The 18,286-nt window shown below is 41.5% G+C and overlaps 1 protein-coding gene across 1 annotated transcript in view; it reads left to right on the forward strand.

Moving 5' to 3' along the window:
* Window positions 1-18,015: 18,015 nt before the first annotated feature.
* The window catches only part of LOC149800148 (large ribosomal subunit protein uL2), a 29,855-nt gene continuing 29,584 nt past the window's right edge, over window positions 18,016-18,286 (forward strand). The window contains exon 1 of the mRNA XM_089959747.1: window positions 18,016-18,114. The gene's annotated coding sequence lies outside the window, so the exon portion shown is untranslated. The remainder of the gene's footprint in view (window positions 18,115-18,286) is intronic.

Below are 18,286 nucleotides of genomic sequence, written 5' to 3' on the forward strand. Positions count from 1 at the left end.
AGGCGTTCAAACACCAGCACTTCGTTGTCGGGAGTCACGTCCTGCGAGGCACGTCCGATGCTTCGATGGTAAGATTGGTTGTACGCTTGCACCAGGTGTGGTAAGATGTCGATGTACTTCAGAGTGTGGTGATGCGTAAAATATTTCCACATGCGTTCTTTCAAAGTGCGTTGAAAACGTTCCACGATGCTGGCTTTGGTTTCGGGATTCTCGGTGGTAAAAAAATGAATGTCACGTTTCTTTAATTCTTTTTGGAAAGCTTGGTTTAGAAATTCGGTGCCTTTGTCCGTTTGCCATCGAAGAGGGTGACGACCGCTTTGTTTCAACACCCGTTGTAAGGCTCGCACTAACTCGCTGCTCGATTTGGAAGTCAAGGGCACGACCCAGGCAAATTTGGAAAAGACGTCGATGACACAAAACAAATATTTGTAGCCACGATTGTAGCTGGCCAAATGAGAGACATCGGCTAAATCGGCTTGCCATTGATGATCGATGCCTTCCACTCGGGTGCGACTTCTGGCAAACTTGCGTCGAATGGGTTTGTGTAAAGTGTAGGTAGCTTGTTCTTGTAACCATCGTTGCACTTGAGGTAAACGGAGACTTTTCAGTCGCGTTTTGGCAGCACGATACAATTTTTGAACTCCTGCGTAACCTGCAGGATGGGAGGGATCGTAGTAAATGCTGGCTAAGACTTTTTCCATTTTTTATTTTTTGTGTTGGTTGATGTGTTAATAAGACACCCACTCTTGGAGGATGCTACTCTTTTTCTCTTGGGGTATTTTCTTGGATTGCAATGCTTTGCGTGTGCGGCCAGCAATAGGTGTCGAAGAGGAGAAGGATGTCTGAGCGGGGGATATCGGTTCTTGTTTCACTTCTGTCTTCACTTCTGTCTTCACTTTCTTTTTCTCTTGTGAGGAAGAAGGGGTGGCCATCATCTTTTTAATCCATCCAATTCTGGAGGTAGGTGGTGTTGTTAACTTGCGTACTTTTTCTGGTGGAGTTTGAAACCCTTCTTCTTCTTCTTTTCCTTTTTCTGTCTTGGTCACTGGTACTGGTATTGGTGATGGTGCTGGACTTTTCATCAAGGTCTTAAAATCTTTTAGAGTGGGTAAAGCTGTTTCGTCTAAAGCTTTCTGGTGAAAAAGTTGCAGTCGTTGCAAGAGTTGACCGTACTTTTGCGATTTTTCTGTTTCGGACAAATCTTGGCGATCCATCAAGGACTGCAATTCGTGTTGTAACTGGGACATCTCGCTCAAATTGGGACTGGGAGGTAAATGCGGGGTGTGTTGTTCTTGCCACCGATGGTATTCCATCCATCGTTTGTAAGGCACTAAAGCTAGTTTTCGTCCTTCCATGGGGTTGTCAGGGGTCGATTCTGAGATCTTGGGACTTTCGAGGGCCTTTTTATCTTGCTCCCACCAGTCCTCCCAACATGGTTCCCAAGACTCCTTTCAGTATGGGGCCTAACAAGAGAGGCAAAATGCCTCCACGTTGAACCAACATCTTCTTTTTTTGACGAATGGGAATTTTCTTTTGAACCATTTGGCGAAGAACGTGACGATGTTTGCCTAAGCATTGTTTCTGGTGTTTGGACAAAGGGATCGTGCCTTTCAAAACGTTCAAACAACATTCGCACACGGTATCGATGGCCTCTTTGGAGGCCGTTTGAATGAGTTTTTTTCGTAGGGGTGGAGAAGCTTTGGACAGGACAGATAACAGGTCCCCATGTTTGGCTAAACGTGGTGGCAGTCCTTTCCTTTTCTTTCCTTGGGGTTTTCTGGAGGGTGACATCTTTGAGTCTTTAGGAGCACCAAAAGAACACTGATACCCTACTTGGTCACAGGCCTTTTTTATACTGGAACGCGTCGCCACTGATTGTCTTTACGTCGTATCAACTTCATGACAGGCATGACACGTCGTGCAGGGGTACGTAACGGACTAAATCGAGTCAGTTCTTGCTTGGACAAATCCAGTAAACTTTGTAACATGCCCGATCTTTCATGGACTTTGATTTTGGGAGAAGGTAATTTGTGAGCAGCAGCCACTGCCGCTAAATTGGAAGGTCCTGCCACTTGGGAAGTTCTTTTGGGGGTCATCAACGGAGAAGTTCTTGGTGTGATTAACGTCTCCAAGTACTCTTCAGTTCCTGGTGACATCAACGGAGAAGTGGATAAACGTGAGGCTGTCGGAGACACAGTCACCGCTGTGGCAGGTCGTGGTTTGCGAGTGTAAGGCTGCGTCCTGGCCGCAGTGCCTCTCTTGCGACTAGTTTTCTTCTGTGGACTTTTCTTTTTCTGAGGACTTTTTCTCTGTTTCTTTTTCTGGGGGCTTCTTTTCTTTTTTCGGGGTGGTGTCTGGTAAGAGGAGGGTCCCGCCACTGGAGAAGTTCTTCTCTTTGGGGACCTGGTCTTTTTCTTCTTGGGGCTTCGTTGAACTTTTGTCTTAGGGATAACTTTGGGGGCATTAGGATCCCATCTTAAGAGTGAGCGAATGATGACCCCTCCTAGAGTACCGCTCCCTCCAGGTTTCAAAATGATTTGTTTTTTGGTTTGAGTGTCGATGCGGGGATCGGCCAGTTGGACCAAAGCGACTTTGTTTCGATCGAAAAAGCGTTTGGTTTGATGAGGAATCTGAATGATTCCTTGGAGTAATTGACGTGCCGTCACCGTAAACCATCGTAAGACTTCTTTGAGACTAGCTTCTAAGACACGAGCTCGTGTTTGTGGATCTTTTTCTCGACTGATGCCATACAAGGCACGAATCAATTTGACGGGAAGATGCGACTGCAGGGACGTCATGTTCACACTGTGTGAGACAGACGAAAAAGGGTCTGAGGTTTTTATAGATTTTTTGATGGGGAGTGAAATGAAGTCGAGGACGGAGACGTGTACAGGACAGGCCCTCCGTCTTGGCACCAGTGGTGAAACAAGTGGGTACGAAATCGCAAATCCTCGGGGGTCGTAGGTTTCAAATCGACGAGTAAATAGGCGTGTGGAGTTTGAGTGGCATCGTCGTACGCCTGAGTCAGCCAAGGCGTTCCTAACTGTTTGGCTAAGACTTGCACTTGCGATTTATCTCGAGGGCTTTTAAATAAGACCACGTAATGTGCATTGAGACTGATGGTGCGATGGGCTTTACTTTGTTGAAACAAATTTTGGGTGATGTAAACGACACTGGCATTACGGTGATGCCCTTTGCGCGTGAACCACAATTTAATTTCTTCTTCGTCTTCTCCTAACATGTCGTCGAAAATGACCAAATGGGTTTGACGGGAGTCAGAGACGATGCCGTCGTCTTCTTTAGGAATGCCTTCCACAAACACGATGGAATCGCCTTGACTTTCTCGCAAGAGGCTGTACGCCGATTGCCACTCTTTGTAACACCACACGATCCGTTGAGGGGGTCGATCGATCAAATGATGTTTATGTTCGATCAAACGTTTGACGAATTCGGTTTTGCCAGAACCGCTAGGTCCAGCAATGAGCATGTTAAAGGGATGGCGAAGATACAAAGCCTCCCAACTGGCACGATCTAAGTGTTCGTCGATGACTTTGACAGTAGAGGAAGAGGGAGCAGAGACAGCAGAGGTAGCCATGGTGTGAGAAATGTCACTTGTGACACGAAAAACAAACAAGACAAGAGTTTATATACTTTTTTCAGAACACGTTTATTGAATGTTTCAAATATGAACACGAAAGACAAAAATACATACAACCCAAATAGTGATGTACAGGAATATAAAACACAGCAAAGCGATCAAAGTGGAATATAAACAAGTGTCTGTACAACATGTTTTGGGTAACCAAGATGTCCTAGGGACAGTGTGTAATGTTCTTACAGTCTCTACATGAGGTATTGTCACACAAGTGTCCTCCCGGAATGACCTTTCAGGAATGTCCATGACAGTCCTGTCCTGAAGCGAGTGGTTGTTCTCGGTGACGGGTTCTTCTGGCACCGTCACTAACACAGGTTGAAAAGTAACTTTTTTCCTTGAACAACTCTTGTGCATACTGGGCCACTTCTTGGGTCCAAGCCTCAAAACCCCCCTTTTTCCAGTCACGAACATCTGTCCAATGAGGGTGTAAGTCACAAGCTACACACACATCGTCATACACGTCTTGGGTAGCTAAAAGTTGACGAATCTTATTTTCCTGTTGAGGTCGAGAAGTATCCAGATGAAACCGCAAGGCTTTGAGCAAAAGGAGTTTTTCGTGACCATTTAAGGCCATGGAGGTGGTAAGTACTGATCGTAAAGAGTCCACAAAGAATCGGCTGGTAAACGAAATCCCAGAAAACAAGTCACTAAGACACACATCACTTGTCGTCCCAAATTGAATGGAGAAAGTTCTTGTAATAATCGATGGTAATGATCCACGGTTTGAATATGGTCATTGAGTTCCTTCCACGGAATCTGTTGGATTACATACGACATAAGTCGTGGCATAGCTGCCTGTTTTTATAGTCTCTTTGTTTCGAAAAGAATACACGTACTTTCTAGCCAGTGATCTTCGTTTTCCAGTGGGTAATGTAAATCTTGCATACTGTAACCGAAACTTCAGAGTTCGATTAGAAGTTTCCTCTTCCGCTAAGTAGATTCCACGGAAAATATGTTGGTAATCCTTTACCTCATCTTCCTCAATGGGTTGCTCTAGGTGAATCTCGAAGTAACCAAAATGATCAACACGTGAATCATCGGGGGCCTGGAAGTATTGAACAAGGTCTGACCATTGAAACAATTTCTGACGAATCAGTTCTCTTATACCCTTCAGGTACCAGTGGTTCAAACACCGGTGACGTAACGGATGCAATTGTTCTTTACGTTTCACTTGTATTTTGACCAGCTCTCGGTAAATGCGTTCTCTCAACTCCACAGGCAAAGCACGAATGTTCTCTAGCAAAGTATCCATGAATAGGTCATACTAAATCCTCTTTGGTCTGACACAAGAAATGTACTCTTTGCACAAACATGGTTTTACTTCAGTGTCGAATTTAAATCGTTGAGTCACTAATCTACACATTACAATTCGTTCAGAAGTTTCCTCTTTCACTAAGTTGACATTGTGTTGAAGATGTTGGTAATTCGTTAACTCTTCCTCTGGAATTCGATGCAGTAAGTTTACAGTGATGTAGTAGATAGAATCGTCCATACCAAACCAATCCTTTTTAAAACTAGAGGATCGTTCATCAATGTCCGTCCGATGGAACACTTTCAATTGAATCAGTCCTTGTATAGCCTTCAGGTACCAGTGGTTCAAACACCGGTGACGTAACGGATGCAATTGTTCTTTACGTTTCACTTGTATTTTGACCAGCTCTCGGTAAATGCGTTCTCTCAACTCCACAGGCAAAGCACAAATGTTCTCTTGTAAAGTATCCATGAACAGATTATTATGGTAAGAAGTTACTTCAATGTCTCGGTCCCACTAAGGGTAAGTAATGACAATTCGGTGACCATCGAGCATGTTCTACGTAGGCCGAATCTTGCGGTTCCCAGTGGTGAAGTGACACACCGCAACTGAAGCACTTGACTTTATCTCCTTCGCCCAAGTAGAAAAATCCGGCTCTGGCTAATTCTTCGGGGGTCGGTCCTCCCAGATACTTAGGCCATTTTCCTTTGAACGATTGAAGACGATTTTCAAAGTCGCAGTATTCCGACAAACGCACAGGGAACGAATATTCGTCTTTCACAGGTTCGTTTCGATGAGGATTGAGTGACATAGGTAGGAGTTTGCTCAGGGCTGGATGACATCCGTAGGGGGGTAGACGTGAAGGTGGACATTCCCCTTTAAAACGAAACCCAGTAAAATGTCCAAGAGGACGAGCGGCATCACTTTCGCATCCCACAGGTTTGACACGCACAGCATCGCTTTCCATGATAGGGGTAGGGACACTAAAGTTCCCATGATGCTTTACGGCATCGCTCAGGTCACAACGTACAGCATCGTACACATCGCAAGGCTCACAATCGCACTCGTCTGCAAACTCCGTTACGCAATTACAATGGTAACCACATGGACAATCGCAGTTTCCTTCCGGACATTTTCCGTCGCAATGCCTGGGTCTTATCCATCCAGTATTAGTCACACTAGAGGAAGATACAACTTTTCTACAATCCCCAAACTGGAACGATGTCTCTTTCAAAGTATTCATCTTGTTTGCTCGGTCTTGGTAGTCCCAATGAACTATCGATCTTGCCTAGGGTTCCTTTTTATATACAGACCAATACCAACGTGACCGTACGGTAAGGTGAAATGATTGGGAAGTCGCACTCGCTTCTGGTACACGATTTGATAGACTTTTTCCAAGGGTCGACTGACGATGTGGTGAGTGGGTAAACGTACAATCTTGTTCGGTTGATAGGTGGTCACTTTAAAGTTTCCATCCTCTCCCGATTGCAAGGCTTCTTTCAACACCCCAAAGTTGACCACTCGACTGGTACGATAATTCAGAGTCAGTCCTTTCACTTTGCACGTCGTGTGCTCTTCTCCTTGTTTGTCCCGGTATTCGTAGCCGTAATTTTTGGGACCGCCACTGACGAAACTTAGAATCTTGTCGTCGGGATGCTCGTCTGTCCAGGCTCCTAAACGGTCTCCTTCGATGTTAGGGTGATGTTGAATCGGGTGATGGATGTAAATGCAACTGTCCGTGTCAAAGTACAGGACGCGTTCTTCTAACAGTTCTAAAGCTTCGTACAATTTTAAGCGAGCATGGGCTGTCACGTAAGCCGCAATGATGACATTTCCAAAAGGGTCGTCTTGTACAAAGTCCAGATCTTCTTCGTAATTGACCAAGATTAAATTCTCTCGAACGACGTCCACGTGTTTCATGTATTTGGTTTTGTCGTGAATCATCTGGAAGTAGCGGGAAGGTTCTGTCAAATATTCCGTCTTGGGTAAACACGGGCGTTGTGCCATTTTGCCCCACAAGCAATTTAACATCACTTTGGCAAACGATCGCCTACCTTCGTTTTTCTCGATGTGGTCTAAAGTGATGCCTTCTTGTTCGTAGTATTTCTCTTTGAATTGTATTTGGTCTTCGGGAGTGGGACACCAGGAAGGATAGCCGCTGGCTTCTTGCTTCAGTTTCAAAAAGGCATCCACGTAGTCGGCGAAAATGCCTTTCTGAGTAGGGTCACCCTTGTGGTATTGTTGTGTCTTGGGAAAGTGGCAAATTTCGTACACTTCTAACAGTTGGTATCCCATGTCCAGAGCTTTGAACAATTCTACGCTGACCCAGGTTCCCGTCAAGGCCCGTTCTTCCCGGCTGTGCTGACAAGGTTGGTCTTGGTTGCACGTTTCGGCACAAGTACGGCACAAGGGAAACATCAGTTTGCCTTGACAATGGTGAGGTAAGACGGGATGGTATAGGTTCGTGGGAGGCAAAACTTTACACTTGATCAAGCCTTTGTATTGTCGAATGTTTTTCAGGTCGATGTGTTCCGTGAACAATTGCGGGTGCCCTACAGGAAAGCGACAATATTTGCACACGTAGGGATACAGCGAACACACGTCCAAGTATTTGATTTCTTCTCCTTTCTCTTCGTCGGCTTGGTACAGCAAACAGGTGGCATTGGTCCTTCCTCCGTACAAACTATCCCTCGGGTTCAGCGGGTCCATGAACTGGTAACTTTCCACGAGGCGTTTAAACTCGGGATCGGTTTTCATACGGTGATCGTACTCGTGTTCCCACATTTCCACCACTTGGTATCCTTCCTGTTCTAACTTTAGGCGTCGCTGACAAGTGTCCTGGTACAAGTCTTCCATGGTTCGTTGCAAAAACTGATTCTTGGTGCCACGGTCAGGGTAACAGACGGGACATCCGTGAAATAAGCAACCGTTAAACTCGTACACGATCTTGGGGTTTTCTAAGTCCCAGCCATCGACCGAATACGTTCCGATGGTCTTTTCGCCCCCTCCGTTGCGGGCATGCTGAATCCACTTGTCTTCCTTGTCGCACAAGTAATGTAACCAACGTAGGGCTTTGACCGAGTATTGACGTTTGACAAAGTGGGTCGTTTGAGGACTGATGACAGCCACGGTGTTTTTAGGCATGAATCGTTGGCGGTACACTAAGGAACACGCTTTGGCAATGGTGCAAGCTTCTTTCAAAGGATCGACCCCTCCGTGTTCCATGAACAGTTCTCGAAATTTTCCACAGCAACGCCGTAAAATGTCCACGTCGGAACGACAATACTTTAGCATTTCTTCCTGAAAGTCAAAAGGGTCCGAGGCGTGAGCCTGGTACCAAGCGTAGAAAGCTTCTCGTTGTTCGGTACGCATGTTGTCGGGGTCGTAATAGTGAGCCTCAGGCAAATGGGGTAGAACAGCGTATTGATTGGCTTCCGTATTGAAAAAGTGTGGAAAGTACCCTTTAGCCATTTCTGTCATTCCAAACGTTTTAGGCATTCGACTCAAAGGCATGGCCAAGTAACTCATCGAATCTTTAAACTGTACTTGTCCCACTTGCATGAAAATGATTTTGGCTCCGTTCAAAGTCACTTTAGGACGTTCGGTGCCTTGTTCCGTATAATACCTCAAAAGAAACTGTCCATCGTATCCGGAGAAATTGTGAGCCATCACCGTGGCATGACGATGACAATCTCCGTAACGTTCGATGTCCTCTTGGCTCCACGTCTTGTCGACGGGGTCTAAGACCCATTGGGCAAAATCGGCTAATGTGTTCGTCCCCCGAAAGATTTTTTCACGCCCTCCAGGAATCTTGCTGCAGTGAGGGCAATGACTGAAGATAGGTTCTTGAATGCACTTCTCGCACGCTCGATGAGCCACGCAGAAATTAGGGATGTGAATGCCAGTCTCTTGCATGCATTCGAAATCGAAAAAGATGAAATTGCCTTTCTTCTTGTGACCGTCCTCTTTCTCTGGTGGGGGTTGGTATTTTTGCACGTAGCATTGGTGTTCCAAGTCCACGATGTGGTGACAAATGTGACATTTTTTCTTTCCTCGACATACGTGTGCCTTGGCATTGTTGGTAAGTATGCCTTGTCCACAGGTAGGGCACAATCTCAAGAGTTGACAAGCACATTTCTGCTGTGAACCTTGCGTCTTCAGATGTTGCTGGTAACAGGCAGGGCTGACAAACGTACGCAGACAAGTTGAACAAGGCACTGGTTCTTCGCTCAGACAGGGTGGAGAGGCCAAACATCCTGGGCATTTCAATCCACAATGCTTGTGTTGCTCTCGATTGTTATAACCATAATCACATTTCTCACAATAATAACCGTATCCCAGGAATCCAGTGATACTGGTAATGGTATCGAAATGGTCATCGTGATGATAGACATGAATGTATTTTCCGTCCTTAAAGTCTTGGCCTCGAAACAACAGAAACCCGCGCATTTCTTGAGGGTGCACTTTCAAAGTGTAGCGTGGAGCTAGGGCATCTTGCAATTTTTGCATCTCAGGAATGCCACAGGGTGTGTCTTTGGACATGCCAGCTTGTCGTAACAGGACTTCTGCTTCACTTCGTTGTTTGGCTCGGTCCGATTGTCGAATGTTCTCCCAGTCTCTTTTCCATTCTGCCGTGTCGTTCTTGTTGGCATAGGTTCGTCCCACCACGATGGCACGGGCTAAACACATCTGGTCATGAGGATTGTGAATTTGGACAAGGCTACGCTTAATGCTGCGAAGCTCGTTCACCAATAACATCTTTTTGCGTCCGGTCCCTTGAGGAGGAGAGACGTGGGTCATGTCCAATGTGGCTTTTCCATCGGTGATGTCAAACTGGTCATTAGATTGTTGCACGTGTTGAATCTTGTCCATGACTTTGGAAGCGGTCAATTCTGCAGGGGTGCTAAACTCGATCCAAACAGGGGATTTCAAACCGTCGTGTTCTATGGAAAGTCTCAAGCGATCGTCTTCTTTGGGTTGACATTGTCGCTTGAGTGCAGTGAGCAGAGAATCCCACACTCCGGTGATGAACCCTTCTGCTTTCTCTAACGGTACTTCAGCCTTGAAATCTTTAAACTTCACTGTATATTTGTAAGCCGTGGTTCTAAATTTTCTAGAGGAGCGCTTTTCCGTCTCTCGAATGGAATAGTACTTTTCAGGGTTGACTAAGGGTGGTGAACTTGGTTTAGAGGGTTCGGATTCTGGTTCACTCATGTCCTCTTCAAAATCACTGGCATGAATTTGTGCCAAGATTTCAGCCCTGGTACGAGGCGATAGATCACGTTTCTGCCTCTTACTTTCTTCTTCTTTCTTCTCGAATGAATGGGATCGTTTCATCTTGAAAGCAAAAAGTCAAATGACTCAAGTTCAAACACCATGAGCTTCTTTATAGTCATAGCAGACCAGCGTATATAAAAGGGTGTGTGTCTTGTCCTTTCACTATTCATTTCACTCTCAAACCGAGTACAACGATGGAAGAGACTAACCAGATGGAACGTTTCGTCAGAGCTTTGCGAGGGGTCATTAGAAAATTCTCTTCAGACCAGCCTACGGACTACTCTCCTTCCTTTAGAGATAAAAGTCAAGATACTTGCTATATCTGTCAGAAGAAAGGGCATTGGTCTTCAGAGTGTCCAGACCGTCAAACAAGAACAAAAACAGGGACTAAAAGAGACAAAAGTCAAGATACCTGTTATTATTGTAAAGAAAAAGGACATTGGTCTCCAGATTGCCCCAAAAAGAAACAAGAGGAGTCAGAAGAAAAGAGGGATTCTTCAGAAGAAGAGAGGGATTCTTGGAAAGAAGAGAGGGATTCTTTAGAGGAAGAAGAGGAAGAAAAAAGACAATTGTATTTACAAGAGGTAAAGAAACAGGAGAAGAAGAAAAGAAGAAGGGAAGAAAATGAGGAAAAGACGGTGAAGAAATTCAAAAAACAGAGAGACTAAACAAGGAGAAAGAAGAAGTTAATGAACTTTTAATTAAAGTGTTGTGTTGTGAATTGTGAATTGGATTGTAAAAAATGGATAAAAGAATAAATTAATGATATAAGGTAAGTGTCTTTGAGTTTTGATTTTAAAATAAGAAGCTACACTCACGCACTCATACACAGACACGTACTATAAGGTAAAATGGGTGGGGTTTTTTTGAGTTATTGGCAAATTGAAATTGTATTTCTTTTCGAGAAATGTGGGTGGCCCTGAAAAGGGCCTTTTTTGGTGTAGGGGTGAGTTTAAGCAATCAACTTTAACTGCCTTATGCCTTTGCCACGGCCAAGGCCTACTTCTGGACTGCGTAATGTTGATGATGATGATAATGATTGGGTTGAAATCACTAAGGGTGGTACGGTAGGCTTAGTCACAGGGTTGACGTGTTTAGCTCGGGAAGGTCGTATTCTCTTCGGTCGTGATAAAGAAGTCTGATACATTTGTTTCAGACTTCTTAACTCCGCTAAAATGTCCAACAGTACCGTGACCGTTTGATTCTCACCCTCTTGTTTCTTTGCTGTTACTTCTTCTTGCTGTTGCTGCTGTTGTTTTTTTCTTACCTCTTCTTCTTGTTGCTGTTGCTGTAGGAGAAAAGCCTGTTCCGCTTCCTTTTGTCGTTGTATAAATTTCTCCAATTCTTCTTTCTGTCTCTGTCTAAAATTTTCCACTTGCGGTAATGAAGAAGGTAACGAAGGTTCCGGAACAAATTCTTGCGAGGAGAGAAAATCCACAAAATCCCAATTCACCTCTTCTGAAAGTAAGTCCGGGTTCCCTTGGGCGGTCTCCCCTGTTTGTGCACCCCATTGGATTGTTTTCTGAGTTTCCGTCATGTTGAATCACTGTCGCATAGATTGACTGCACACAAGCGCTAGCGAATCTATATAGACTACGTGACGTCACAGACTGCTCTCTTCGGATTGGATGCGGGCTGACTGAATTCTGTAACGCGTGTTCGGATTGGTGAATGAGCTCAATCCGTTTCAATCCTTTCTGTCCCTATAAATAAGCGCAGTTCACTGCATTGATTCACCTATTGTCGGAGCCTCAACATGTGGACAGACGTTGAATCTTCAACCCTTGTGTCAACAATGATGTTCAGGACGGACATGCTCATGTATGTCCGATCCAAGTGGACCGTTGTCCACAGGACCAACAGCAGCCTGTGGATAAGAAGAGTCTATATAGAGAGACAAGGTTGCCTCAAGAGGACTCTGATGTATGGCCCTGCTGTAAGACGAAGTTTGAGGACAAGAAGATGTCGCAAATGCCCTTTATGTTAAGGGCATATTAACATAAACCAAAGGCCCTTTTCAGGGCCAGCCATATTTCTCGAAAAGAGATAGTCTTTCCATTGCCTACCCCTTCTTATATTTTTTTTTTATTTTAAAAAAATAGAGACCCTCCCTGTTTCAATTTTACATAGACCCTATATAGTCCCAGGGGTTTTTGACCATGTTAAATTTACATAGACCCTATATTGTCCCAGGGTGGTTAATGTTAAAATTACATAGACCCTATATAGTCCCAGGGTTTTTTTGGCCATGTTAAATTTACATAGACCCTATATTGTCCCAGGGTGGTTAATGTTAAAATTACATAGACCCTATATAGTCCCAGGGTTTTTTGGCCATGTTAATTCCCATAGACCCTATATTGTCCCACGATTTTTCTCCATGTTAAATTTACATAGACCCTATATTGTCCCAAGGGTCTTTTTAATGATAAATCCCATAGACCCTATAGTATCCCACTTCACTACTCTTAGGTATTGTAAAACTCCGCATGCTCATTTTCATTTCCTGGACGTTCAGGAATAAATTGTTAAAAAAACAAAAAAAAAAAAAGAAACATTATTTTGCATTTTATATATTTGGTAAGTCATTCATTGACCATTCAGAAGCTGGAATTGTCTAGTCTGGCAAATATCATTTTCCCTATTTTAATAGCTGCTAAAGATAGTGTACTTTAGACTAATTCAGGATGAATTTTGAGCACATGGGAACAGTAATTTTGGTTAGCTGTATGCTTAGATTATGTACAATTTCCACAAGTACAATATCCATAGAAATGTCAGATACAGTACATGAAAGTTATATAGCCAACATTATCTCCATTGCAAACGTAAACAACTTCACCTTACACCTGTCATTCTCTCAGAAGTTCATAATATCAGCATAGCGCCCCCATTAAACTCGTAATTTTGTCGGGTGTGTCTTTTAACTAAAATATGCCCAAATACACTCAGATATGGTCAAATGCACACAAATACATAATTTTAATATTAAAAGTATATTTGTATTGTGTTTCTGTTGTGTTTAATAAAACTAGAAGAAAGGTTTTCTCAAATATTTTTAATCATGGATGACATGCAACAAGCTGCAGATGAATGATGATAAAACTGAGGTCATTCTGATCACAACACAAAGACTTTCTCATTCACATCATTACCTCAAACAATAAATATCAGCAACACCAACATTAAATTCACACAATCAGTACGAAACCTAGGTGTTACTCTGGACAGTACTCTCACATTGCACTAACATGTCATGAACATATGCAAGGCTGCATTTCTTGAGCTGAGACCCATCAGCTCCATTCGCAAATATCTTTCAATTGATGCCACTAAAACACTCGTGTGTTCGTTAGTACTTTTAAGACTAACTCAATTCTGTCTTGTTCAGAACGTTCAAAACACAACTGATTGGATCATCCTTAGAGTACAACGATCAGAACATACCTATCCGACCTCACCCATGTGTACACACCATCAAGATACTTACCTTCTTCCGATGACAATCGTATACTCATTATTCCCACTAAGAAAACGAAGTCATATGGACAGCGTTCTTTTGCATACCAGGCACAACAACGTGGAATGAATTGCCCACTGAACTTAGACACAAAGACACGGTGATCGCATTCAAGAATGCTCTTAAAACTCACTTATTTCGGCTGCAAGAACAAACTTAAAAAACTAATAATGTTTACTAACTTAAATATTTTCAGCATGATTTTTTATGTTTTCTAATTTCATGGTGTTTGATTTTGTAATCATATCATTATATATGTTTTTTATGTTATAGATGTTGTCGAATGTTGTAAAGCGCTTAGAGTTTCTAAGGATTAGGCGCCATACAAAGTCCTGATTATTATTATTATTATTATAATTATATATAGATATATATATATATATATATATATATATATATATATATATATATATATATATATATATATATATATATATATATATATATATATATATCACTATTTAGTACCTTTGTGAAGTTTTTTGTTCGTTTGTTCATGATTAATATATTATTTATGTTTATCAATATTATTTCATTACAAATTGGCATCAGGATTTTATTGTCGTTTGTGCGTATGCATATTTATCAACTACTTTAAGAGTATCGCTATGCGGGTTTTGTCTTTTTGTGCCTTTTGGGTTCTTGATACTCTCGCAGCCTCTGTTCCACATGACTTGGCCAGCATGATGTATACTGATATGTATACTGATATGTAACTGATATGTAGCCCGTGCATATATAATCCGCGAAAGCGAATATTGTTTTACTCGACTTTGATTGTATGTAAATCAGAAACCGCACGACTCTCTTTGCTCGTAGTTGTCGGCGATTTTCAATTTCCGCCAGCACAGTATCTAACTCCGCAGCGCTATCTATTTTATCCTCGATAGCCATCGAATATGAAACATATCGGCTATTTGTCTATCCATGTATTATTTTGTTGTATCATTAGTATCATCGACATACTCTGTGGTAAACGCAACCGCTGTCTCTGGTTCCGCCGTTTTTGGTGACCTAGACCAGGGTTTTAGAAAAGAGCCTGAAAACGCTTAGAACATATTTCGTGCCACTTTCATAAATGTGTATGATCCATTAAAAAACTTTACAGCGATCACATTTGATCTGCCACATGCCTTATATCCCAGTCATTTTGATCGATTAATTGCTAGGCACATCTATAAACTGCTTCAAGATGTATTGAGAGTCAATCTGATTTATTGCCTTTGTATACCACATGAAATTTGTCCGTCCAAGCTATAAATTTTGAATCAGTTCTTTGAAATTATTGGTACGCGACTAACTGCAAGCATGATTCATGCGAGGTTTACGACCAACTAATGTGCACAGTCCATATCAGTTTCAGAAACGATTCAAAGATTACGCGTGCCACGTATCAGTCACTGATATCGACTATACAATCATCAAATTGACCTTCATTTTTCACATTTCACCAACCCAAACTCGGTACATCCTGCTTATTAAAGAAAAATTATATCCAAAACTTCAACTCGAATCAGCAATATTGTGTCTGATAGTATGATACTTTAGAGTTCACGGGTAGCGTCTGTGTTAACATATTGGATGAAAAACCACGTATGTGGCGTTAATAAATTGTTTGGAAAACACACGAGCGACCCCCCCCCCACCCCGATAATATGCTAATTTCGAAAAGTACGCCATTATGATCTATGCATATTAACAGCCCAGTGTAATGCTAAGCACAGATACTAACTTTAAGTCAGACATTTCCAGCGCGTTCACTGGAAATATTTTATTTATTTTTCAATATTGCAAAAACTGTTCTAACTCTGCGAAGATAAAATCAAAATAGGCTATCTCTCGCTCTGAATTTAAGGCACATAAGATGCACCGTTTTGACAAAATCTGCATTGGTTGTAACTGGATGATGTCATCATGCAGCGAACTTATATAACATGGGAACATCGATTCAGCCGCCTGCCAATGATGTATAATGGTACTATACACATCCTCAAGAACTTGTCTGCGTTTTTACCACTTTCGCGGATTTATTAATTGTTAAACACACAGGGATTGCACATAATATAATGTTCGCTTAAAACATCATGAGGGATAGAGGTTTTTACAAGTATCATGGGCACTAAATAGCAAAAAGACATAAGGACACTACTGTTTAATTGATCAAGTGCTTTGAAGGATTCCGGGACTACTCGTCCCATTAACGTTGTCGACCAATAACGAAATCAGCCTACCCAGATCGGCCCATTACGTACTCGGCCAACGCCTTACATAGTAGAAATGTTGATCATGGGCGCCCGCACACTTGGGCGGAGGGGGGAGGTCACTTACCTTCCCCATCTCACCTCTACAATTGTTTCGGCTTACATCCATAAAACTGATTAGCTGACCATTACACCACACCCCAATAATTCTCAGGGAAAAACCTGATGTGGATGTAGTGTTCTTTTATTTTCAACGGTCATTTTATTTTATTTTATTAAATTTTGTACGTTTATTTCAACAGTCATTTATTTTTCAATAGAATTATATCGAATGAATCGTAATTCCAGATTAATTATTTTGTATAATCTATAAGCAACGTTGTGAAACTGTCCTTGTACAGTTTCTATAATAGGTGTATCCTGAGTTCAAGGCAGCACGTGTCTACGCTAATACTTGCGATTGTAAATATGCGTTGACACGTGTATCTGATTACAGTCGCACTTCCCGTCCTTATACAGTAAATTTCTTATCAACAGTAAATATGTTCCAGTATTCTAACTTTAACACGTTTCTGTCCTTGTACGGCCGCAGTGTTAAATTTGGTTGAATATATTTTTTATATATACAGAAAACGATAAGTAAAGAGGCATATAAAACATTTCTAATTCGTATGTGTTTAGGCTTGTAGTATAACATGTTGTATCTTTGTACGTCAGATTAATTTTCTTAATATTAACCGTAATTAATTTTTTTTTTGTTTATGTAAGTTTAACTTTAGCAGTTTATATTCGTCATTTTCTTTTCTTGACCCAATTTAGTACTTGTAAACGTCCATAGGATGATCAATTTTCGTCAGGAAGTTTTATTAATGACGTTTAAATTGCTGATCATTCAACAATTATGACGGAATTGATTTTGGTTAAGATATATTATTAATAAATGCTGGAAAAAAAGCAATGCTTAATTTGATAGGAGTAAACGAGCCTACATGGCCACGATTAAATACGCTTTAATTAGCTCCAAACATAAGCAGTTGACAAAGAAAAATAAAAAAGGTGATATTTTCGCTTTTTATTGCACTGATCAATAACACTAAATTGTCTTATATTTGTTCTTCACTAGCAACAACTGTTGGTCTTTTGGAGCCAAGTAAGATCACGGATTGCAGACTTGTTGTGGGCCGACTCAGTAATGGGTCGAATGTTTTTTATGGAGAGATTTCTTAATTAAATCTGTATTAGCCGAATCTTAATGGGTTGACTTAGTTATTGGCCGAGATCTCCAGTCACTGTTTTAAAGTGTATCAAGTTTATCTGGGGCTATAATTGCGGTTAAAAATTGAAATCGTAATCACGGCAACAGTCAAAAACCCAGAAAGTAGAAACGTAGTGTTTACATTAGTCCATTAACGATTACAAACAAGTCTACGTATATAATAAATATACCTCCATATACATTTTTTTGTGGGTTTTAGTATATTTGAATGCATCTGAATATATTTTGGTGTATTCCAATAAGACATGCCTTGCACATATCCAGGACACACGGTACATATTATATGGAAAATGGGAACCAGCCTGGGAAATTTAGTATATATGGGTCTGGCTGACCAGGATTGGTTAATAATGTAAGTTATGTTTTAGGAAAAATAATCTTTTGAGAGTTTATCCTAGTTGTAAGTGAACAAAATAGAGACAATGTTTTATTGATGGAATTTCAGTCTTTTAACAGACTTGAGTTTGGAACACTCTGAACTAAAATTAGCAACTGACTCTTTGGTGCGGAATCAAAAGCACATGTTTCAAACACATTCAGGTCCAGAAAATGCAGTGGCTTATATCCTTTCTTCTACACAGAAGCTGACATCCAGGATTCATCTATACTGATAAATATAGGTTTGATCATGAACACTAAGAAATTTTAAGTTATTAAATTTTTAATATCATGGTGTTTGCATAGGTTTACTGTGGGAGCTGAATTAGTGTCGTGAGTCCTCCATTGGTACATAATAGTCAGAAATTGTTCTTAAGTCGTAAAATTGAGCTAATCGCAATTTGCATAAACAGGAGTAAAATTGCAAACGAATCATTTCTGGATAACTCAGTGAGGACATTGGATTGTTCAGTTTATTTTAACTAAAGAAGTAAAACGTCGATTTACGACAGTCGAACATTCGCTTCTTCCTTTTCCGGTGTAGAGGCCAAGAAGGTGATTACATGTTGTGTGTTGGTCAATAATAAATCCATTTCATCAAAACTTTTACAAATCATGATTTAAATGGAACCAAGTACCTTACGAACCATTAAAGCGTGACATAAATATGTATATACTTAGTTTTTATATATACTAGTTATTAAGTGAATTATCTTGTGAAAGATGA

This window comes from Sinohyriopsis cumingii, chromosome 5, assembly GCF_028554795.1.
Source record: "Sinohyriopsis cumingii isolate HCF-2022 chromosome 5, ASM2855479v2, whole genome shotgun sequence".
Lineage (NCBI taxonomy): Eukaryota > Metazoa > Mollusca > Bivalvia > Unionida > Unionidae > Sinohyriopsis > Sinohyriopsis cumingii.